The sequence below is a fragment of the Bos taurus genome, chromosome 7 (assembly GCF_002263795.3).
Source record: "Bos taurus isolate L1 Dominette 01449 registration number 42190680 breed Hereford chromosome 7, ARS-UCD2.0, whole genome shotgun sequence".
NCBI lineage: Eukaryota > Metazoa > Chordata > Mammalia > Artiodactyla > Bovidae > Bos > Bos taurus.
In genome coordinates, this window is record NC_037334.1 from 21,049,176 (window position 1) to 21,074,425 (window position 25,250).

The 25,250-nt window shown below is 52.0% G+C and overlaps 1 protein-coding gene across 1 annotated transcript in view; it reads left to right on the plus strand.

Annotated features, from left to right (window-relative positions):
- Nucleotides 1-25,250, plus strand: part of GNG7 (G protein subunit gamma 7) — a gene marked incomplete at its 5' end in the record, with an annotated part of 95,115 nt that overhangs the window by 46,659 nt on the left and 23,206 nt on the right. The window contains 1 exon segment of the mRNA NM_001113314.1: nt 15,933-15,970.

Here is a 25,250-nt window from a genome sequence, read left to right on the forward strand (position 1 = left end):
CCACCATCCCTCCCAGCCATTTCCTGGCCCCTCTCAGACAAGCGGCGCTGGCATCCAGCCAGGGCTGGTGGTTTTCCATGCAGGGGATCAGTCTGGGTCCACAGTCCCAACCTGGGAGGCAGGACACACAGGTTCCAGGCCCCCACCCCACTGCAGCGCTTCCCAGCGTGTGACTTGGAGTTCCTATGACACCTGACACTGTGGACACTGGGGCTGTGTGATTTCCAGGGGGAGGGTCAGGGATGCTGTAACAGTCCCAGCACCCTAACCCAGGACCACCCCTCACAGAGAAGGACTTGCCTGGCTCAGCAGCACCCAGGGGTCTGTAGGCACAGCAAACAGGGGCTTCTGTGTCCAGGTCTCTGGATCCTGGAATACCAGAACCAAGGGTCCTCTTCACCGGACCGGGTGGTCCTCACCAGCGCTCTCGCCTGCAAGAGTTGAGTCTGTCACCTGCTCTCTGAGCACTGTTTCTGTGGAGTTATTTACATTCTGCCTCATTCCACAAAGAACTGAGGTGATGTTCAATCAAATAGAAAATCACAAATAGCTTTATAAAATCAAGTTGGGGGCTAAGACTCTGTGCTCCCAATTCAGGGGCCCAGCTTTGATCTCTGGTCTGGGAATTGGATCCCACACACCACAACTAAGAGACGGTGCAGCCAAATAAATAAATGAATAGATATTTTTGAAAAATCAAGTAGGGGGCGATGCTATGGGGCCCTCTCAGAGCTCCAGTTCTGGCACTGGCTTCTCCCAGCTCTGCCGCCAGCCGACCCTCAGGGAGTTTCAGAACCTCATCTCAAAACCTCCACCCTTTGTGATGTGATGCTGCACTCGAATTCCATTTGTTTTATGTGGGAAAGCCCTACTTTCTTTTTAGATTTGTTCGTGAGTATAAATATGTAGTATGCATAGTATGTATGCATAAATGTATAATGTGTTTGTGTGCTCAGTCGTATCAGACTCTGTGCAACTCCATGGCTGGTAGCCTGCCAGGCTCCTCTGTCCACGGGATTCTCCAGGCAAGAATACTGGAGTGGGTTGCCATTTCCTCCTCCAGGGGATCTTCCCGACCCAGGAATCAAACTTGCACCTCTTTCATCTCCTGTATTACCTGGCATGTTCTTTACCACTGGGTCACCTGGGAGGCCCCTAAATGTGTAATGCATGTGTGCAAGGTCGCTTCAGTCGTGTCCAACTCTTTGTGACCCCATGAACTGTAGCCCACCAGGCTTCTCTGTCCATGGGATTCTCCAGGCAAGAATACTGGAGTGGGTTGGCCATACTCTGCTCCAGGGGATCTTCCCAACCCAGGAATCGAACCCTTGTCTCTTATGTCTCCTGCATTGGCAGGCAGGTTCTTTACTGCTAGCGCCACCTGGGAAGCCCATAAATGTGTAATACATGTATAGAAGTATATAACACATGCATACAGCACACTATATACATGTGGTATATGTACACGTGTATATGTGTGTGTATATGTGTGTTACACACACGTTATATGTGTCTACAATACATGTAACAGCAGATCCACTGTTGGAGGCCCTTCCCCACTTTAGATTCCTCCCCTTGGAGTCCCGGTTCAGCTGCCTTGAGAACCATAAACCTTCTCCGTGTCTGTTCTCAGCTCTGGGGCCCAGGAAGGTGGTCTTGGGCACATGCTGACTTTGTATCGAGACGTCTACCCTGCCCTTCCGCTCCCATGCCCTGTGTAGTCCCCTCTCCCTGAGCCTGAGTGAGACCACCACCTGCTTCTCCCCAGGAGAGGGTGGCAGAAGTGACGGGCTGTCAGGCCCGTGTATGGGGTACATCCTCTAGGGCTCCCTGAAGCAGGCCTCCTCGACACCCCCTCTTGCCAGCTTCGATGAGATCAGTTGCCACGTGATGAGAAGGTTTGTGAAGGGGCCCACATGGCCAGGACCTGGGGGCAACCTATGGGATCTGAGAGCTGAAAGCAGGGACCGCAGTCCTGAGCCCTGAGGAGGCACCTATAGCGACAGCCTGAAGGAACTCAGAGGTGGCCCTCCCCAGTCGAGGTGCTGATGAGCCGACAGCCCCAGCTCCACCTGGGTTGCAGCCCTGGGGGCCCTGGGGCCAAGCCCGGACTTAGCTGTGCCTTGACTCCTGAGCCCCCAACCCTGAGACACTAGATGGTGGAAATTCGTCACTCAGCGTAGAAAATGAACCTGCTGCCCTGATGCCCCAGCCTGTGCCCTGCAGAGGAAACACAGAGATGCCAGGCTTTGCACACATGCCAGCAGCCCGCGTGACCGTGTGCAGAGCCAGTGAGCTCAGGACAAAGGGAATGCCCAGGCTCCCCATTCCCCAGACGATGGGGGCTCACCTGAGGCTGCTTCCAGGCCCTGCCCCACCTGTGCCGGTGACCCCACCCTCCAGGGGGCTCTGCACGTGTCTGGGAGCCATGCTGGCCCTGCAGGAAGGGCTGGACCCCACCCCGTGCCGAGTTCCAGCGCCCCACGTGCAGGCTCGGACGGAGCTAGCTGCTGGAAGTGACCCCAGCGTGTTTGTTTTTCTTGCCGGTCTCCCTGGCCCTCCCGGCTGTATGTCTGCACGTCATGTGGGTTGGGAAACTCAGTCTCGGAGGCCAGCAGCCCTGTGACCCCTGCTCTAGGAACATGCATGCCTGCAGCGTGTATCCGTGTGTCTGCGTGTGCGCGCGTGCATGTGTGCGTGCCTGAGGGTGGCATCCCTTCTCCTGGGCTGATCATATCCCAGCAGCTTTCCAGATGGGTTCCCAGGGAAGGCACACACACTCACACACAGACACACACAGACACACACACACACACACACATGCAAGACAACCCAACCAGCATTTCTTCCCTCATTCCCCAGCAGCCCAGGGACAAATGTTGTCCCCCCCAAAGCAAAACAAAGCCTAACATCCAAACATCATCTTTCATGGGACCACCCAGCAGGCCTTTGGGAGGAGCCACGAACCCACTAAATAGGTATGTGAGTGTGTTCAGTCGTGTCCTACTCTTTGTGACACGATGAACTGCAGCATGACAGGCTTCCCTATCCTTCACCATCTCTCGGAGCTTGTTCAAACTCATGTCCACTAAGTTGATGAGGCCCTCCAACCATCTCATCCCATGTCACCTTTTCTCCTCCTGCCTTCAATCTTTCCCAGCATCAGAGTCTTTTCCAATGAGTCAGTTCTTCACATCAGGTGGCCAAAGTATTGGAGCTTTAGCTTCAGCATCAGTCCTTCCAATGAATATTCAGTACTGATTTATTTCCTTTAGTATTGACTGGTTTGATCTCCTTGAAGCCCAAGGGACTCTCAAGAGTCTTCTCCAGCACAATTCGAAAGCATCAGTTCTTCGGCACTCAGCCTTCTTTATGGTCCAACTCTCACATCTGTAAATGACTACTGGAAAAACCATAGCTTTGATATACAGACCTTTTGTTGGCAAAGTGATGTCTTTGCTTTTTAATATGCTATCTAGGTTTCTCATAGCTTTTCTTCCAAGGAGCAAGCGTCTTTTAGTTTCACGACTGCAGTCATCAAGGACGTGGCTGAAGACACTGAGGCTCAGATAAGAATGTAACTTACAACAGGTTTTCATGTGAAGACACTGAAACCCTCTTGCCCTGTCGATGGGAATGTGCCTGGGGCAGCCACCGTGGAGAACAGTCTGGTGGTTCCTTAAAGAACTTAGCTTAGAATTACCGCTGGATCCAGGATTGAAACCAGGGGATGGAAGGAACACGTGCACACCCATGTACACAGCAGCGTATTCACAGTAGCTGAAGGGTGGAAACACCCCAAGTGTCCATCAGTGGATGGTGGGTAAACTAAATATAATGTATACACACTGTGGGATGTTACTCGGCCTTATATAGGAAGGAGATTCTGACACCTGCTACAACATGGATGGACCTTGAGGACATGATGCTCAGTGAGAGAAGCAGCCGCAGAAGGACAGACACTGTCTGATTCCACTCACAGGAAGTCCCTGGAGGAGTCAGATCCACTGAGACAAGAAGATGGTGGGGCCAGGGGCTGGGGGAGGGGATGGGGAGTCAGTGTTTCATGGGGACAGAGTTTCTGTTTGGGAAGATGAGAAAGTTCTGGAGGTGATGGTGGGGATGGTTGCCCAACAATGTGAATGTGCTTAGTGCCAGTGAGCTTAAAAATGGTCAAGAGGGTGAATTGTTTGTTAAGTATATCTGCGTGTGTGTGGGCTCAGTTGTGTCCGACTCTGTGACCCCCATGGACTGTAGCCCACGAGGCTCCTCTGTCCAAGGGATTTCCCAGCCAAGAATGCTGGAGTGGGTTGCCATTTCTTACTCCAGGGGATCTTCCCAACCAAGGGATCAAACCCATGTCTCTTGCGTCTCCTGCATTGGCAGGCGGATTCTTGACCAGTTGTGCCACCTGCTGCTGCTGCTAAGTTGCTTCAGTCGTGTCCGACTGTGCAACCCCATAGATGGCAGCCCACCAGGCTCTTCTGTCCCTGGGATTCTCCAGGCAAGAACACTGGAGTGGGTTGCCAGTTCCTTCTCCAGTTGTGCCACCTAGGACAGTTTTAAAAAAATAAAAGCTCTCCCAGTGCCTCTGCCCTTCTGTCCCCACCCAACCCCGCAAGAAGGCCCCCTTCCTCCCTGACACACACCTCTCTCTCTCACTCCCCACTCTGAACCTTTGCTGTAGTCGTTAGCCTCCCGGAATTAATTTTTTTAATTAAAATTTGAACAAAAATCAGGCTTTCCTGAAGAGGAAGCTTAGACTCCAGCTTGGCAGGCACTGACACGTGTCCACAGCAGACCCTGATTCTGGTTTCTTGTCACCAGCCCCTCCCCACAGTGTCACACCAAGCCAGCACCCAGGGGTGTGTGTGAGTCCCCCAGGGCTGTTGTAACAGTTACACACAACAGAAACATGTCTTCTTGCAGCTCCAGGGGCCAGAAGTCCAAGACCAAGGTGTCAGCAGGGCTGGCTCCATCTGAGGCCATGACAGAGGGTCTGTCCCAGGGTTTCTCGAGGCATTGGTGTACACCTCGCCTGACCTCTGCCTCTGTCTTCGTGTGCATGTTTGTGTCTAATCATCCCTGTCTTATCAGGATGCCAGTCATGTTGAATTAGGACCCCCCTTGCTCTGGTGTGGCTCCACCTTCGCTGATTGCTCCTGCATGTGTGTGGGCTAAGTCGCTTCAGTCGTGTCCAACTCTGTGCCACCCCATGGACTGTAGCCTGCCGGGCTCCTCTGCCAATGGGATTCCTCAGGCAAGAATACTGGAATGGGCTGTTGTGTCCTCCTCCAGGGGATCATCTTGAACCAGGGATTGAAACCACGTGTTACTCCTGCAACGGCCCTGCCTCCAAATCAGGTTGCATTCTGAGGTCTGGGGTTAGGGCTGCGACATCTGATATGGAAGAGACACTATGTTCCCCACACCAGGGTGTGGGGTTCCCCCGAGTGTCTTCCCTGAATCTCGAGAGGAGTCTTCCAGCTCAGTCAGTAAGTGTTGTGGAGGAGACGCTATTGGGTGATGGGCCTGGGCAGGGGGATGGTGGAAGGCCACAGAGGGTCACAGGAAGGCCCACTCCCAAAGCAAGCACATTCCTGAGGCTGGCTCCAAACTCTTCTTCACTGAGAGCCGGGGTCTCCATGACTCCCTCTGCCCCCACCCCCAGCCCAGAATGCACCCTGCTCAAAGGCTGGGCTCTGCTCCTCTGGCTGCAGTGACTTCTCAGAAAAAAGGATGTGTCTGGGGGTGGCCTTGCCTGACAGAGTAGACACCCCTATCTTCCCAGTCTCAGGACCACCTTCTCCTCTCCCCTGCAACCTACACTTTCGTTTGGGTGAGGAGAGCCTCCCAGAACCTCAGATCCTCGTTGATCCCTCCCCGACCTTTTCAACCACTTAAGTTCCTCTCCTTCCCCACCATGGCCTCCATCCAGGCCCCCCTCATGGTTCTCATCCAGGCTGTTCCCACCTGGGCTCCAGGTCTGCTCATCCATGAAACCCATGAGAATGCTTTAACGTAACATCAGAAGATAACCACGAATATGGTAACCCAGCCTGGATGCATCCATCTTTATACCAATGTGGTCATAAAGTGTGTTTAGTTTTTTTTTTTCTGGAGAGGGACCTCAAAAGTCATGATGAGACCCTGCTTCTTATCCTCCCACCCTAAACCCATCACTGCTAGCATGGAAACTTCCCTTCACCCCCAGGAAGAGGCCCAAACTCCCTACATGGCAGGCATGTCCATTTTGGGCCACACTTGTGTGGCTTGAGTCATTGGCCCCTTGTCTTCTCTGCTCTGATCACCCACATCCTGGCTTGGACTCTGGGGACCGTCCAGCTAGGGCCTCTCATGGAACCCCCAGCCCTGGGGTTACCCATCCTCAAGCTCTGGGCCTGGACACTGTATACTGCAGGAAGCTTCTCATACTTAACCCCCCCCCTTTTTTTTTTTTTTTAGAAAATGAGATATAATTCACATACCATAAAATTTGGGCTTCCCAGGTGGCTCAATGGTAAAGAATCCACCTGGCAATGCAGGAGACACAATAGATGCAGGTTCGATCCCTGGGTCAAGAAAATCCACTGAAGGAGGAAGTGGCAAGTCACTCAAGTATTCTTGCCTGGAGAATCCCATGGACCGAGGAGCTTGGTGAGCTACAGTCCATAGGATTGCAAACAATCAGTCACAACTGAAGTTGGACACGATGCACGCACCATAAAATTTACCCATTTACCAATCCAGTGTTTCTGGTACATTCACAAGGTTGTACAGTTATGACCACTACCTAATTCCAAAATATTTTCTTCACCCGCATAATAACCCTAGACCCTGTTCTCTCTTCCCCAGCCCCTGACAACCAGGACCCACTCTCTGTGGATTTTCCTGTTCTGCACGTTTCCCATCAGTGGAGTCACACCCTGTGTGTCCTTCTGTGTCTGCTTCTCCCACTGAGCATCGTGTTCTCAGGGTCTGTCCATGTGGTAGCGAGTGTCAGGGCTTCACCCCGTTTCATGGCTGAGTGATGCTCCCATGTGTGGAGGGACCACAGTTGTTTATCCATTATCCGTTGATGGACATTTGAGTCCTGTCCGCTTTTGGCTGTTATAGATGTAGCTCTGGACATTGTGCACGCTTTTCTGTGTGGACATGTGCTTCCATGTCTCCTGGGTACATGCCTGGGAGTGGCATTGCAGGGTCAGAGGGTGATTCTATTTTAACCTTTGGAGGAACTGTCTGTCGTTCTTTTATCTCAGAGGCTGTTCATCTCTCCAGCTCAAGGTTCTGCAAACTGCAGCCAGGGGAATGGAATCTGGCCCTCTGCCTGTTGTTGCAAATAAAATTTTATTGGCACACAGCATACCCACAACGTGTTGTCTGTGGTAGCTGCCGAATTGAGTTTTTGCCACAGACACTCTGAAATATTTCCTATTTGGCCTTTTATAGAAAAACGTGTGTTAGTAGGTAGCACTTATATGATATGCTATGAGCGTCTATTTCTGCATCTTGAGAATCCCTCCCTTCCCCCATCCTCCCCTCAAACAGAAAGTTCCCTAAGGGCGGGAACGGGATCTCTCATTCCTGTTTCCTACCATCATTAAACACGCAGATGCACTACCCCACCCTCCCATCCGGGAGCACTGAGCCTGTGGATCGCCTGAGCCTCTCTTTCCTGTGGATGTGAGCCAGCCTCACTCGGGGGTCCCACCCTGGCTGCCCATGGAAGTCGCCTGGGGCCCCTCCAATGGGCCACACCCCAGCCAGCTGCCTCAGCTCCCCCAGATGGGTGGGGCATCACCCTGGGGGATTCCAAACTTTGGGAACCCTTGATGACTGGTTCCTCATCCCAGATGTCTGCAGTTCTTGGGGATTTAGTCCTAGAGGGTAGGAACCAACAGACCCTTTCTCCCACTCAAACAGCTTCGATTTATCCACCCAGATGGCTCAGGGGTCTAAAATCTGCCTGCCAATGCAGGAGACACAGGAGACTCGGGTTCGATTCCTGGGTGGGGAAGGTCCCATGGAGGAGAACATGGCAACCCACTCCAGTATTCTTGCCTGGAAAACCCCATAGACAGAGGAGCCTGGTGGTCACAGTCAGACATGACTTAGTGACTAAACAACAGCAAAGTATTCTCAGTGGAACAGAGGTGGAGGCAACTTTGCCCCCCAGAGGACACTGGCCCGTGTCAGGGGACATGTGGGATTGTCATGACTCCGGAGGGAGCTGCTCCTAGCATCAAGGGGGTTGGGCCAGGGATGCTGTGGATCTCCTCACAGTGCCCAGGATGGCGCCCCCCACAGAGGAAGAGCCAGCTCCGATGTCAGCAGAGCTGAGGGGGAGAGATCCTGTCATAAATACTGAAGATAAGGATAGCTTTCAACTGAAAAAAAAAAAAATATATATATATATATATATATAGTTTGTTATTTTCAGCACCAGCTGTAGGTGTGTCCCCTGCAGCCGTAAGGAGTTGGCCCCTGTTGTGCAGAGGACAGGCTGAGGGCACGTGGTAGCAGCAGCTCCTGGGACTCAGCCTACTGTGAACCTTCTGAATCGCTGGATTTTTGCTTCAAAGCCCCAAGCGGGTGGAGGGCATGAATGCTCACCCTGGAGCCCAGTTTCATTCTAAGAAGTAGAATGTAGAGAAACTTCTAAGAGAAGTGCCCAAGGAAGGGGATTACCCTCCTCTCTCCCCAAAAGAGTTGGTGAAAATCTATGAGAAGCACTTCTGGTTTCTTTCCCTGCCAAGGCAGCTTCCTCCGCTGGATGCTGTGCTCTTAGGCATCTCTGAGACAAAAAAAAAAAAAAAAAAAGCAGGTGATCTCTTTTTTAACCCTTCTAGGAGAGGCTCTTGGAGGTTGAGCAGCTAAGCTAAGAACAGCCAGGATGAGAGCTTTAGGCAAAGGCACCCAGAGGTGGAGCCCAGAATCCCAGGCCAGGAGGAGCTTGTGCAGAGACTGGGACTGGGTCCCCCACACCCATCCCTCTACCTCCCCTACCTAGGCCTGCTGACCTCAGCCAGTCATCCTCTGGGGGTGCTGTCCTGGGGGCTGTAGGGTGTGGAGAAGCATCCCTGGCCCCCACCCACTCGACACCAGGAGCCCCCCAGTCCTGATGACCACAGATTTCCCATGGTGGGCAGAGCTTCCCTGGGGAAGATCCCCTGCCCTAGTGACCCACTCCCCCAACTGCGTGCGTGTACGCACATACACACACACACACACATATGTGTGACCATCTCCCTCCACTCCTGAGTATACAGCAAGGCCCTGCTAATGAAAACTCACAGTCAAGGAGCCAGGCTTTCTGGAATTTTCCTCCCTGGCTCATGACTGAGCCAGGGAGCAGCCTGTCTCCTGAAACATCAGGGACCCTGCAGACTGGGTCTGCAAAGCAGCCATAACACCTTTCTCAGGAGAAAGAAGGGAAATTTAGTTTCTGACCCAGAGTAAACACTCAGTGAGCATGACAGTCCCACCCCAATCCCATGTGACCCCAGCCCAGCCCCTCCCCCACCAAGGCTCCACCATCCAGGAAGCGAGGATCTTATCAGTATGACCCAGAAGCCGGGCCTCCCCAGCTGTACCCATGCCAGCCCAGGACCCAGGGCCTTCCCACTGACCCAGGCTACTCTGCCCTTAATCCCAGAGCCACAGCTCCTACTTCTCAGGATTCGGGTTTAGTTAAAAAATACTTTGTTGCTTTAAAAAAAAAAAAAAAAAAAAAAAAAACCACTAGCCATCATCTTGCGCCTTCAGTGAGTTCTAATCTTTTTGCTGGTGGAGGGTCCTGCCTCCTCATTGTGGACGGGGGAGGGGGCCGTGGCAGTTTCTTAAAATAAGACAACAATGAAGTCTGCAGAATTGATGGCCTCTTCCTCTTATGAATGGTTCCTCCGTCATGTCCAATGCCCTTTGATGGCATTTTACCCACAGGAGAACTTTCTTCACAGCTGGAGTTGATCCTCTCAAACTCCTTATCAACTAAGTTTGTGTCCTGCCTTCTGTCCTTTGTTGTCATTTCAACAGTCTCCACAGCTTCCTTACCAGGAGGAGATTCCATCTCCACACCCACTTCCTTGGACTCAGTGCAGAGCAGCACTCTTTATTCCTTGCAGGAACGTGTTGCCACAGACATGCAATTTGTAAAAAACAAAACAAAAACTCGATATCCATGAAGTGAAATAAAATGAGGCATGCCCACGTATTGTGTGTCACATCCACTGTGTTATTTTTATCATTAGATCGGTGCTTCCCGCCTCAATGGGCACTGTGTTTGTCTCGTTTCATCCTCACCTTGACCCTGAGAGTAATGTTGTGGGTCATCATGTTGCAGATGGGGCTTTAGGGTTCAGAGAAGCAGAGAACTGATGTCCAGACAAGTGCCCAGAGCCAGGGCCAGAGTTTGCTCAAAATCCCCTCCCTGCACCTCAGTTGGGCCAGAAAGACCGACTCCTCTCCCTCTCTGAGCAGATGCTGGCTGTCTGTCTTCTAGAACCTTCTAGGAAGTTCTTCCTCTCACCTAAGTGGGCACCTGTGGTTAGAATCTGTACCCTCTTTCCCACCTTCAGAAGTAAAAGTCAGGATGATGATGATAAGAAGAATGAAAAGTAATTCCATCAGAATAGTGATTCCCTTGGGGAGGAGGCCCTGGGATGCCTTTGGGGACCCGGAGATGTTCTGTCTTGATGCAGGCGATGGCGACCCAGGTGCACACACTTTTTAAATGCATGGTCTATACATGAGCCATCTGCACACTCTCCTGTAGGCATGTCCTACGTTAATAAAAAAGTGTAGCGGGACTTCCCTGGTGGTCCAGTGGTTAGGACTCTGAGCTTTCATTGCCAAGGGCCAGGGTTCAATCCCTGATTGGGAAGCTAAGATCCTACACATGTCTCACAGCCAAGGAAAAAAAAAAAAGTGTGAGAAAATAACACGTGTCTGAATCTGAGAAAATAACTTGGTGCTCAGGCCTGCTGAGGCAGTGGGTGACTGAGCAGCCTGGTGGCCCTGCTGGAACCATTTTGCCATCTTTTTGAAGGCCAAGCTGGGAATCGATCAAGTCCTCTATATCTTTAAACTCAGTAAAAGTTGCTCAGTCATGTCAAACTCTTTGTGAATTCTCCAGGCCAGAATACTGAAATGGGTAGCCTTTCCCTTCTCCAGGGGATCTTCCCAACCCAGGGATTGAACCTAGATCTCTCACGTTGCAGGCGGGTTCTTTACCAACTGAGCCACAAGGGAAGCCCAAGAATACGGGAGTGGGTAGCCTATTCCTTCTCCAGGGGGATCTTCCCCACCCAGGATTGAACCAGGGTCTCCTGCATTACAGGCGGATTCTTTACCAACTGCACTATGAGGGAAGCCCTTAAATTCAGAGTTAACTCTTAAGAATTCATCCTCGAGCAGGAGGGAAAGAAAGGGGTACACAGAATTTCGTATGCTTGGATATTTGTTTCATGTGCATTTGATTTTTGTGGTATAATGATTTAAGTAAAGGAAAGAATCACAAACAACCTAAACATCCATGGGACTTCCCTGGTGGTACGGTGGCTAAGACCCTGTGCTCGCAATGCAGGGGGCCCAGGTTTGATCCCTGGTCAGGGAACTATATCCTACATGCCAAAACTAAGAGTTTGAATGCCACGACTAAAGATCCCACATACCACAAAGAAGATTAAGATCCCGAGTTCCACAACTAAAGCCTGGCATGGCCAAATAAAATTAATTAATTAATATTTTAAGAAAGAACAATAACCAACCCTAACATCCAATAATGGGCAACAATATGTATGCACCATACTTGTTCAGTCGTTAAGTTGTGTTCAACTCTCATGGACTGCAGCACACCAGGCTTCCTTTTCCTCCACTATCTCCCTGAGTTTGCTCAAACTCATGACCAATTGAGTCAGTGATGCCATCCAACCATCTCATCCTCTGTTGCCCCCCTCTTTCCTGCCCTCAACCTTTCCCAGCATCAGGGTCTTTTCCAATGAGTCAGTTCCTCGAATCAGGTGGCCAAAGTATTGGAGTTTCAGCTTCAGCATCAGTGAATTCATTCCAATGAATATTCAGGGTTGATTTCCTTTAGGATTGATAGGTTTGATGTCCTTGCAGTTCAAGGGACTACTACTAATCATATAAATTACGGTACATCCAAAAAGATCCTGTTTCTAAACGTAGTATTAGTATTATAGATGGGACCCCAAAACAGAACAGACATAGTTTGGAGGGTGGAGGGGAACAGCGAAATCCAGATAAAGCCTGGAGCTGAATTTAAAGCAAGGCGCCTGTGTTCATTTCTTCATTTTGGCAAGATGGCAACCTTAGGAAGAGCTGGCTGAGGGCAGGTGCAAGTTCTCCATGCTGTTTTTGTCACTTTTCGTTCCATCTAAAATCATCCCAAAATCAAATGTTAGAATTTGTGATGGTATGGGGAAATACAGTAAGTCCCCACTTATGAGTGAGTTCCCTTCCAAAAGCACATTCATAAGTCCCATTTTTTCGTAATTCCAACAAAGTTAGCCTAGTACGCAACTTTTACAGATAATGCCAGACAGGTGAATTAGCTTATGTGATTGGACATGTGAACACAAGTTTGAATCTTTTTTGTTTGTTTGTTTTTTACTTATTTATTTCTGGCTGAGCTGGGTCTTTGTTGCTGCACTTGGGCTTTCCTCCAGTTGTGGCAAGCAGTGGCTACTCTCTAGTTATGGTGAGAGGGCAGTGGCTTCTCTTGTTGCGGCCCACAGGCTTAGTTGCTTCTCAGCATGTAGGACCTTCCCGGACCAGGGATCGAACCCGTGTCTCCTGCACTGGCAGGCAGATTCTCACCCACGGACTGCCAGGGAAGCCTAACATTCGCATCTTTAAAAGTCTGAAGAGATGGGGTGGAGCATGGTGGGGAGGCGCTAACTGTAATGGTTCCCTCACAATGTGATATTAAGCAAATTAAGAAAAGTTTTAAAGGCAGGTAATCAAATAGTATAAAGGACCTGAATTTGTACAAATGGATAGATACGTGTATATGTTTTTTTAAAAATCAAGGTGATAGGATTATGGATGATCTTTGTGACTTTACCTAATCTCTAGATTTGGGAACATGAAATTGTGTTCCCTCTGTGGTCGTAAAGAAGAGAAAACATGGAAACAGTAGATTATCATCATTGGCAGCAGTTCTGGGCCAAACAGTTGCCACAAACACTGAATTAGTGAACCTGGCACGCCGCTTCTGGGGACACTCAGGGCCAGGCTCCCAAGAGCCTCTGTCGCCTTGTTGTCACGACCAATCCCCACTCAACCTCGTGTGACGTGTGTTTCTGTTTAGAGACACCCGATCTGACACCAGTTCTTTGATTAAGTCACTGCGGGGGCTGTGACCCTTGCCTGAACGAAGCTGGTTTGATACACTTATTGTCTCCGTGAGTGCCTCACTGCCCTGCTGCACTTGGATCCTGGCCAGCTCTTCAGCTTTATGCTTGGGGCCATTAGATACAAAATCACCCAAAAAAACCCCCAAAGCCAAAAACGTGGCCCTGAATGGTGGAAAAGGACCCTGGTTACCGCCTGGTTCCACCTCAGATGGGAAAATGCTTCTTGTTGACTCAAATTGTTTCACTGCTCTGCCTGTGTCCTCGAATGACTGCACACCCCACCCCCGAGTATCAGTATGGGGGTTACAGATACCTTCTAGCCCGTAGGTGGATTCCCAAGCACAGAGTCCACAGGTATCAAGACTTTGCCCTGTTCTTAGGGCAGGCTATCAGGGAGGGTCCCAGCCCTCGAGGGGAGCATGGGTTGGTGGTAAGGGGCCACCTCTGCATCCTGGAACCCCAGTGCCTCAACACACTTGGCCCAGCAGTGGTGTGTCTCCCCACCCCACAGGCCACAGGAGAGCGCAGTGTTGACCTTTAGCAGGAGCTGGGGACACCTCCCCACCTCCCTGGATCGAGGCAAGCACTCCCGCTGCCGCTGCCGGGTGCCTCCCTCTATGTCTGTGCGTCTCACCCAGCGCTGCCTCAAGGCAGAGGTCTCACCTGGGGCTGATTCTGCCCCCAGAGGACACGGGGCCCTGTCTGGGGATGACTGTGTTCATCAAGACTGGGGGAGCTCCTGGTGTTGAGCGGGTGGGGGCCAGGGATGCTGCTCCACACCCCACGACACCAGGGACGGACTACAATGTCAGCAGTGCCAAGGACGGAAACCCTGCTTTATAGAAAGCTGCCAAGTCCCCTCCTTCCTGAGGCTGGGACCCAGCTGGGTCTCCCTGGTGGCCTCTTATGCCAGCCCCCTGGTCCTGGGGCCACTGAGAAAGGCTCACCGTGGCCCAGGAATGACAGCAGCGGCATGTGCCTTTGTGTAGGTGGAAAAAAACACTGTCAGTTTTTGGAAAGAGCTAATGTTTGCAGAAAAGAGGGGCCGGCTCTTGGAAACCACCGGGGACCTTTGGAGCCAGGGGGAAACAGCCTCACCCGAGGCCAGCCTGCAGCTGGGGAAGCCTGGCCTGTGCTGAGCAGGGGGCGGGGGCTTCTGTTGGCCTCCCCAGGGCGGGCCTCCCTAGAATTCAAGAGTCGGCTAGCTGCCGGCTTTTCTGTTTCTTTCTCTTTTTTTTTTAATTTATTTATTCAGTTGCACCAGGTCTTAGTTACAGCTCGAGGGATTGTCATTCTTTGTTGCGGCTGGTGAACTCTTAGTTGAAGCATGTAAGATCTAGTTCCCCCACCAGGGATCGAACCCGGGCCGCCTGCATTGGGAGTACAGAGTCTTAGCCACTGGACCACCAGAGAGGTCCCTAGCTGCTGGCTTGTGAGGTGTAGTTGGTGGCCTGGCAGCTGCAGGGGTCCCCGGGAAGCCCAAGCTGAGGTACCTGTGTGGCCGAAGAGGACGGGCCTCTGTAGCCCACAGCCTCCTCCTCCTCCCATGGGAGGTTGGTACCAGCTGTGTGTGGAGGGGACAGGTGACTGTTTGCCTCTCCCCCTGGCCTTGGCGAGTGCCTCCCTGGGCAGTCTGTTCTCAGGGCAGTGCGTACAGCGTGGGGAGCAGCGTGGAGGCTGGCATTCAGCCTCTGGGTCACGCTGACAGCTGGGCGTGGCTGCCCGGAGCCCCTCTTGCCATGCACACCAGTCATCAGACAGAGGCTTGGCTCCATCCAGGGTTCCACTCGGAGCAGCGGGTCCTCTGGAGAATGACGGCTCTAAAGCACCAGTGCCCACCCCGCCCCCGGGGTCCTCTCACAGGGACTTCCTTTCTTTCCGGGTGACCTCTCAGCCTGGGGCGGCCAGCTTCAGATCCCTTAGCTTCCTGCCCCCATATACCTGTCACCTCTTCCACCCCGAGGTTAATTGCTTTGCCCCCAGATTGCATTTTCCACCTCTCCCTTTTTTTCACCCTGGCACGTGGCTTCCATCAAAGCCGAAAACCAGACATGGAAAAACCCCAAGCCTGACACGCGTCAAGGCTGGGTTCCGTATCAAGGCTTGGGGTCCCTGTGTCCCAAAATGGAATAGTACAATTTCCAGAAGAAAACTCGACGCCCCTCCCCTGCCCCCAGAGAAACACCATTGTGTGTCCTGCATGGATTGGTTATAAAGAATGAAGTGGAGGGGACTTCCCTGGTGGTCCAGTGGGTAGGACACCATGCTCCCAGTGCAGGGAACCTGGGTTCGATCCCTGGTCAGGGAACTAGATACCACATGCAACACATAAGACCTGGCACAGCCAAAAAATAAGAATATTTTTAAAAAAGAGAGAATGAAGTGGATTCTCCAGAAATAACCCCCCTTTCTCTGGAGGACACGGCCTGTTTCCACATCAAATGCCACATTTTCGGTGACAGCCAAGTATTTCTCTGAGAAAAGCTGGAGATAATTAAGTTAAAAATATTTAACCAGGATTTTTTTTTTCCTCCCTGTCTTTCTAAACAGGCTAAAGCAGTGCTGCTTCTTGGAAAAACTGAAAAAAGGTATGTCGCGTTTTCTCTTACTTCACGAGCTTGGAATCCCTTGTTTTTCAAAAAAAAGGAACAAACAAGTGGGAGTATTTGGTGCGCATATGACACACTGGGGATTGTGTCACCGGGAACAGAGCTCTGGGCCACCCGCCAGGAAACCTGAGTTCAAATCCCAGGCCCGCCTCTGCCGTGTCTGGGCAGGTCCCTTTCATCTCCCTGCAGCGGAAATAACATGCTGTGACTTCCCAAGCGTGGTCGTGTCGAGATGAAGGGAGGGAAGCTGTCAATAGGAAACCGGGCGTCGAAGGGCCTCCAGCCAGCAGGCAGGAAACATGGGTCTTTCCAGGAACTCCGTCCCTTTCGTGTAGATTACCTAATCTACTGCTTACCTCTCTCGCTCCATCCGCAGCCTCCTCCTACAACCCTCCCCTCCTATAGCCCTTCCCAGGTCCAGGAGTCCGGCAGGCACATCCCCCCATGGTCCCTGGCATCTTCCCCCAACTTTCTCCTCATCAGTCTGGCTGAATGCCTGTCAGGGTGGCCCCTCTTGTCAAAGCACCAGTTTCGGTTTCTCTGGCTTCCCTTTCATTTCTCTCGGCTATGTCGTTTATCTCAGGCTGTGTCACTTCCTTCCCCCTGCGGGCCTGGGGTTTCGCTGGCCCTTCTGGTCCCTGTTCCTCCAGGTGTCCAATCGGGTCATGGATCTGGGAACTTCCCTGACGTGCCATCTGCATCTGGCACTTTTCCTCCCACGCCCTCATCCCACAGGTTTCAGCAGGTCTCATTTTCACACCGAGCGTTTTCCACCTGCCCCCGTGGTTGCTCCATAGCCCCGTTGGTCGTCTGAGAGCGTGTGAGTTAATTTCCACAGGTTCCGTGGCTGCTTAGAAAAGAAAGCACATCGCAGTGCCTCTCTTGGTGAAGGATGTTGATGGTGGTGTGGCTCAAAGAGGGTTCTCTTGGGACCCTTTGCAGGACTTGCTGAAGATGCAATGGGAGGGCTAGTTTGAGGTGGGGGGCTTCACTCTGGACCCGGCTTCTCTGCTTCCTCTCTGAGCCTTTTCTTGGCCAAGTCATGCAGCATGTGGGATCTTAGATCCCTGAGCAGGGGAAATGCAGGGACCCTAACCTCTGGACCACTAGGGAAGTCTTGAGATTAAAATTTCAGTTAAAGAGGGAATTGTTTCAAGCTAACTCTAGCCCTATTAGATCATGTCTCTAATGAATGAATTTTTTAATTTTTAAAATTTATTCATTTATTTACTTTTGGTCAATCTGGGTCTTCATTGCTGCATGGGATTTTCTCTATAGTTGCACTCTGTGCGATGTGCAGGCTCCTCATTGCCGTGGCTTCTCTTGTGGAGCACAGACTCTTGGGCGCACAGGCTTCAGTAGTTGTGGCTCCCGGGCTCTAGATCATGGGCTCAGTAGTACAGGCTTAGTTGCTCCACAGCGTGTGGGATCTTTCCAGACTGGGGATCAAACCTGTGTCCCCTGCATTGGCAGACGGATTCTTTACCACTCGGCCACCAGGGAAGTTCTAAAGAAAATCTTGACATTTGATTCCTTGTGGATATTTTGCATTCATTTTGACTTCTTAAAAAATATCACATGAAGATACTGATCGCGGTGACTGAGTTTCCTGTGTCCCTCAGATTCTGTGCCCAAGGCAGGCGCCGTGCTGTCATCGGCACAGTCTGGCCGATGGGAACTGTGATGATGAAGACAGTGCTCTGAAACGAGGGTGCTTCCCAGTGGTCACCGATCCTCTCGTCTTGATCTTTTCACATTGTTCATCAGCAGAGCATGGGTCCATGGCCCCTTTTCCTAACAGGGAGGCCAGACCTCAGGTGCACCTGGTCCCCCAGGACACACACATGTCTGGAATCATGGCAGAGCCACCGCTGCCAGGCTCAGGTGTCAGGAGAGCCAGGGCTGCAGCCACGTGGCCTCGTGCTGGGGGATTAGGTCCCCGCCCTGCCTCACCTGTCAGCCGGCAGGATACCGAGCTACAGCCATGACGTCAGCTCCACCCAGGCCCTGGCCCTGCTCCCAGGCACCTGGCCAGCCCCTGCTGACAGCCTCTGCCCACCTCCTCCCCTCCTGCTGCAGACCCCACTCGGCAAGCTGGCTGGTGTTTATCAAGTGCCTCCTCTGGGCCAGGCCCGGCCGCTTGGTCTGATTTCGTTCTGGTAGGAGCCTGAGGGAGCAGGTTTCCTTGTCCTCATTTCTAGGTAGGGAAACTGAGGCAGCAGAGAGGCTCAGTGGGACCCAGGGCTGGTGGACCACGAGGCTAGGGTTCAAGCTCCTTTCTCTCCACCCACAAGGCACCTGGCGGTCCGTATTACTCAGGGTTCTCCAAGAAACAGAACCAACAGGGTGTGAATACAGAGAATTACTTTCAGGAATTGATTATGGAGGCTGCAGGGTGGAGACCCAAGAGAGCCAATACCAAAGCCCATCACTGGAGGGTTCCCTCCTGCTCAGGGGAGGCCTGGTATTTGTTCTGTTCAAGCCTTCCTGTGAGTAGAAAAGCTCCCCTGCCACCTCCCACATCCTAGGGAGTAATCCATTTGACTCAGTATCCATCAGTTTAAGGGCTTCCCTGGTAGTTCAGACGGTAAAGAATCCTCTTGTCAATGCAGGAGAGGCGTGTTCAATCACTGGGTTGGGAAGATCCCCTGGTGGAGGAAATGGCAACCCACTTCAGTATTCTTACCTGGAGAATCCCATGGACAGAGGAGCCTGGTGGGCTACAGTCGCAACGAGTTGGACACGGCTGAGCAGCTAACAGTTTCACTTTCGACCAGTTTAAATGGCAGTCTCACCCATAAACACCCTCACAGAAGCATCCAGAAGAATGTCTGACTGCATATATACCTGGACATGCCATGGCCCAGCCAACTGACTTGAAATTAGCCATCAAAAATCTCTCTCTCTGTTTTTTAATACTTATTTATTTGACTGCACTGGGTCATAGTTGCAGCATGTAGGATCTAGTTCCCTGACCAGGGATCAAACCCAGCCCCTCTGCATTGGGAGCTCGGGGGTCTTAGCCACTGGACCACCAGAGAAGTCCTTCTTCCTCTTTTTTTTAGTTTTTTAATGACAAAGTCACAACTTGGTACCAGGTCTATTGACCACCAGCCCAGGGTCCCTCCCACCCACCCACCCAACAGGTTTGAATTGGTAATGCATTCTGAGGAGATGGAATTCTGCTTGGTTGGATTGTACTGAATTCTTTTTTATCTGCCTGTCCTGGGGTTTCCTTGCTGCATCTTGTGGGCTTTCTCTGGTTGTGGTGAGCGGGGACTACTCTCTAGTTGCACTACGCAAGATTCTCATTGCAGTGGCTTCTGTTGTTGCAGAGCACTGACTCTAGGCACATGGGCTTCAGTAATTGTGGCCCACCAGCTTAGTTTCCCTTAGCAGGCAGATTCTTAACCACTGTACCACCAGGGAACCCCTGTATTGAATTCTTTAATTCAAAGACAAAGTGAGCACAGTTCATCTCTTTTCTAAGAGCTGGGTTTGGGAGAATTGGGGCTGTGCCAACTTTTCTCTAAAAAACAGTAAGATGTCATTTGACCAGGTTCCTGCTGCACAAAGACTAGAATTATCAGATTTTTCTTGGTTGGGTAATGCAGTGAAAATGGTTTTTAAAAAGTCTCCAAAAATATCTGGGCAGCCCATGCATGAGCGTGTGTGCTAAGTCACTTCAGTCGTGTCCTACTTTTTGAGACCCCATGGACTGCAGCCTGCAGGCTTGTCTGTCCTTGAGATTCTTCAGGCAAGAATACTGGAGTAGGTTGCCATTTCCTTCTCCAGGGGATCTTCCCAACCCAGGGATCAAACCTGTGTCTATGGCCCAGCCAAACTGACACATAAATGAACCATCACACAGTCTCCAGGCCCCTTGCCCAGCCCACTTGGGTGGGATCGCCCTGAGCCCTGTAGGGCCATCACCACTTTCTCTGAGCATCAGGGCAGGGCCAGCAGCGGGAGTTCAGTGAGGTGAACTGAGGAGGCCAGCTCTGAAAAGCCACATACTCAAACAGATGCTTGTTCAGAAATGTCCACAGCAGCAAAATTCACCTATGCAGAGTACATCACGAGAAATGTTGGGCTGGAAGAAGCACAAGCTGGAATCAAGATTGCCGGGAGAAATATCAATAACCTCAGATATGCAGATGACACCACCCTTTTGGCAGAAAGTGAAGAGGAACTAAAAAGCCTCTTGATGAAAGTGAAAGAGGAGGGTGAAAAAGTTGCCTTAAAGCTCAACATTCAGAAAACTAAGATCATGGCATCTGGTCCCATCACTTCATGGGAAATAGATGGGGAAACAGTGGAAACAGTGTCAGACTTTATTTTTCTGGGCTCCAAAATCACTGCAGACGGTGACTGCAGCCATGAAATTAAAAGACTCTTACTCCTTGGAAGGAAAGTTATGACCAACCTAGATAGCATATTCAAAAGCAGAGACATTACTTTGCCAACAAGGGTCCATCTAGTCAAGGCTATGGTTTTTTCAGTGGTCATGTGTGGATGTGAGAGTTGGACTGTGAAGAAGGCTGAGCGCCGAAGAATTGATGCTTTTGAACTGTGGTGTTGGAGAAGACTCTTGAGAGTCCCTTGGACTGCAAGGAGATCCAACCAGTCCATTCTAAAGGAGACCAGTCCTGGGATTTCTTTGGAGGGAATGATGCTAAAGCTGAAACTCAAATATTTTGGCCACCTCATATAAAGAGCTGACTCATTGGAAAAGATTCTGATGCTGGGAGGGATTGGGGACAGGAGGAGAAGGGGACAACAGAGGATGAGATGGCTGGATGGCATCACTGACTCGATGGACATGAGTTTGGGTGAACTCCGGGACTTGGTGATGGACAGGGAGGCCTGGCGTGCTGCAATTCATGGGGTCACAAAGAGTCAGACACGACTGAGTGACTGAACTGAACTGAACTGAATGGTGGGCACAGCCCCACTGTCCAACAGTTAGTGATGGCCACACATACCATATCTCTTCACAGATGGGAGCATGGCTTAGCCACGAGAAAGAGAGATACACTGACACTTGCTACCACGTGGACGGACCCTGACAATAAGATGGTCAGTGAGAGAAGCAGACACAGAAGGACACAGGGTGTGACTCCACTGATGGGAAGCGTCCATAACAGGCAGATCCACAGACACAGAGAGTGGGTTCCTGGTGGTCAGGGCCAGGGGTGGGGATGGGGGTGACTGCCGATGGGGACAGGACTTCTTTGGGAGAGATGATGGAATGTTCTGGAATTAGGTAGTGGTGATAGCAGCACAATAATATTAATGCACTAAATGCCAGTGAGGGGTATGCTTAAAATAGTTAAAATGACAAATGTTATGTCATGTGAATATATTTTGTAATTTTAAAAATCTAGTAACATAATATATCAAAAAACTATTGAATGAGTGAACACTTTCAGTGGTGAACTGTTTGTTTTCTGACTTGATGTCTCAGCGAAGCTGCCGAAAGGGAAAAGAGGAGGAAGTACTGCAATGTGCGTGCTGTGGGGGCGTCAGAGCAGTTGAATCACAGAGGTTGGTTTTCTTCCCCATGTTCCCAGCATCTCATGGCTGGGGTAATGGGGACATTTGCTGGGGAGGCGTGAGTGGTGAAACACAGGGACGGAATCCTAGTCCTGCCAGCCTCTGCCCCAGCCAGTGGATGGTGGGGTGGGGTCACGGTCCCCATAGTGCCCTGTGTGGGACCCACCCGGGTGCAAGTGAGACCCACTGGGCGCGTGCAGTGAGTGCTGGAGGGAGGAGATGCTGGAGGGCTAGGGGAGGGATTCCAGGTGATTTGTTTTAAAAGTGCAAGAAGAGGACTTCCCTGGTGGTCCAGTGGCTGAGACTGCTCTCAGTACAGGGGGCACAGGTTCAATCCCTGGTCTGGGAACTAAGATTCCTGCCTGCCAAGGAGCAGCGCAAACCTCAATCTTTTTTTCCCAGCTGTGCCTGGCTCTCCCGTCCCCACCATCACTCTGTCGCTCCCCTGCCGTCAGGGGAGCCTGGGGGGGGCTGTCTTTTCAAAGCAGGATACACAGCTGGACCTTCCTAGAGTGGTCATTTTAGTCAAAGACCTTGGGGCCAGGAGGGAGTCATTATTTCTTGGACACTCATGTTATATTTTCTTTTTTTTTTTTAATGGTACTTTGTTTTGGGGGAATGAGGGACAAGCCATGCAGCTTGCAGGATCTTAGTTCCTGGAGCAGGGATATACCCCATGCCCTCTACAATGGAAGCACCGAGTCCTAACCACTGGACAACCAGGGAATTCCCAGTGTTATATTTTCTATTTATATTATTTTCACAGTCATGTAGATGAATTCAGGAGCAGCAGGTCCAACTGACATGACAATGTAGGAAAAAATGAGGGAACCTCAACAGATGACCTTAGTCCATATCCCGTTCTATCTCCTCTAGGCCTGGGCCCTCTCTGCAGGTCCTCTGATGTGTTAGTCTGTGATGCTGCATAACAAATACCCCCAAGTTCCACCCACTCATCATCTCATGTGAGTCAGGGCTCTAGGCACAGCCTCACTGGGTCCTCTACTTGGGGTCAGAGCAGGCCACCATCCAGGTGTCAGCCAGGCTGCACTCTCACACAGAGGCTCGGCTGGGGGAGAGTCTGCTCCAGGGTCCCTAGGGGTGTTGGCAGAATTTGCCGTGGCTGCAGGACTGTGTCCTGGGTGCCTTCTGCCTGTCCGCTAGGGGCTGCCAGCAGCTTCTGAAGTTCACCCCCACTGCTCCCAGCTAAGTGCGCTTCTTAAACACAGCCACCTGCCTCAGCAGGCTACCAAGGAATGTCCCTAGGGGCAGGGGCAGAACTCTGAGCAGCCACCGGCACCCCCCACCAGTCCCTGAGGGTCGCACAAGGTCACGTCCATGCATTCCATGTACCCTCTCTACTTCCAGGGTCCAGTGGGCCCCCAGCTGCCTCTCCTAAGCCCTGCAGAGACTCCTAGAACCGGGCACCCAGCCCTGCGGCACAGTTCCCCTTTTTAGCCAGGGCCACAGGAGACCTGGGCGCTTCCCAGGCAGCCCGGCACTTGGCCAGGTTTCTGCATTAACGAGAAAAGGCGTAATGGAATTTGGATGGCCGAGAAAAAGGATGTCAGTGTGAACAGATCCAGACACTCGATCTCATTGTTAGAAATTCCTCACGGGTCACAAAAACCTCATCTTGGGGCAGAGGCCACTGGGAAGCTGAGATTAGCTCACTCTCGCTGGGAGTTTCTGCAGACCGGGCGCTGGTCTCCGCACCCCTGCTTCCCACCCCACCTGCGGTCACCCAGCTCCTGCAATCCCACCTAGTCATTGGGGCTCAGCACTCCCCAGATGGTCAGCAGGGGTAGCTGCAGGGGTAGCCCTCTCTGGAAGGTTCCACAGTGTCCCCAGATGAGAACACAGCCAGACTACACCCTGGTCAATGCCGAGACTTGCAGTCTGGATGGAGACTGCTGCTTCTCTGCCCGCCCCCCACCCTTCATCCCCTGCCACCCTGTATTTGAAGGTCAGGCTTCCAGCTGAGACACACAGGAGTCAGCACCCGAGTAGGGCTTCCATCCAGACATCCTGATGCTGTGTCTTACTGCAGGGCAGCCTGAGCTTTGACCCCAGACCCCCCTGTCTGCTGGGCACCTGGGGCCCCTTGGAGTTGGACACTGAGGACATATGGTGTTGCCTGGAGCAGGTGCCTGGGAGCCACGTTGGCCCAACCAGGCTCCTCGATGGACCAGAATCACATGTTTATTTCACAGGAAAGGGGCTCCTGAGCTGACACACTCCTCAGCCACTTGTATAGGGGTCTCCCCCAGACCCCAACTGGGCACTACTGACATAGACCAGCTGTTCTCTGATGGGCCATCCTGGGTGCAGTGGGGTGTGAAGCAGCCTCCCTGGCTCCATCCCCTCGATGCCAGGAAGCCCCAGAGGGAAGACCACAGACCTCCCAGACGTGGCCCACAGCCCCTATTCTAGGGTCTGGCTCCCCACACAGGCATGCCTCTAAATTGTGCACCTAATTGCACTGTTTTCCCCCTGCCTTTTTAATATAAAAAATATCCCTGGACTTGCCTGGTGGTCCAGTGGTTGGGAGTCTGACTGCCAATGCAGGGGACACAAGTTTGATCCCTGGTCCAGGAAGATTCCACCTGCCAAGGGACAGCTGGGGCCATGCACCACTGCCGAGACCGAGTGTCACAGATACTGAATCCCACATGCTCAAAAGCCCGTGCTCTGCAACAAGAGAAGCCACCTCAGTGAGATTCCTGCACGCTGCAACCAGAGAGTAGCCCCAACCCACCACAACTAGAGAAAGACCTGTAGTGACAAAGACCCAGCGCAGACAAAAAAAATTTTTAAAAGAAAGAAAAATGTCCCTGACTGCAGCTAACCCTTAGGGTGAGTCTCTCTGTGTGTGCGTGGTTCCAGGAATTTGTAACCACATCAGAGGTGAAGTAACAGGTGCTTAGTCACCATTGGTCATTCTGATGCTGGGCTGTTTCGCCTTTGGTCCCACGGGTGTTGACCAGCGACCCAGGGCCCAGAGCAAAGAGCTGGAGCCCGGCACCCAAGCCCCAGGTCCGTCCACAGCAGTGCCTCTGCGCAGGAAAGGCCGTCTGCACTCTGCCCTCCTGGGCGCCTGCCCTCGAGTGGCGTCAGCTGTGGACGTCAGATGTGGCCAGGTGCGCTCCTCTGGCAGCCTGATCCTGGGGCGGGGGGCCTGTCCTGGCAGAGAGATTGGCCCTGAGGACAGAGTGAGTGCCAGGACGGAGCCCCCTTGGTAAACGCCCTGCCCTGCAGCCACCTGTCCCTTTCGTCCAGACGCCACTCTGGTGCCCAGCTTCCCAGCCACAGCCCCCAAAGACGCCCCTGTCCTGGTCCCAGGACTTGTGGACACTTCACCTCATTGGGCAGGGGCGACTTTGCAGGAGGGATTATTTAAGGCCCCTGAGATTGGGACAATCCAGGATTCCCCCAGGAGGCCCAGTGTCATCACGGGGTCCTTATAAGAGGGAGGGGGAGGGTCAGAAGCAGACGGGAGATGCTGCTCTGCTGGCTCTGAGGGTGGAAAGAGGGGCTGCAAGCCAGGGATGAGGCGCCTCTGGAAGCTGGAAAAAGGGAGAGCCAGTGCTCCCCTGGAGCCTCCAGAGGGACCAGCCCTGCCCATGCCTGGATTTAGCTCCATGAGGCCCGAGTCAAACTCCTGACCTCCAGAACCACGAGATAATCACTGTGTGTGGTTTTA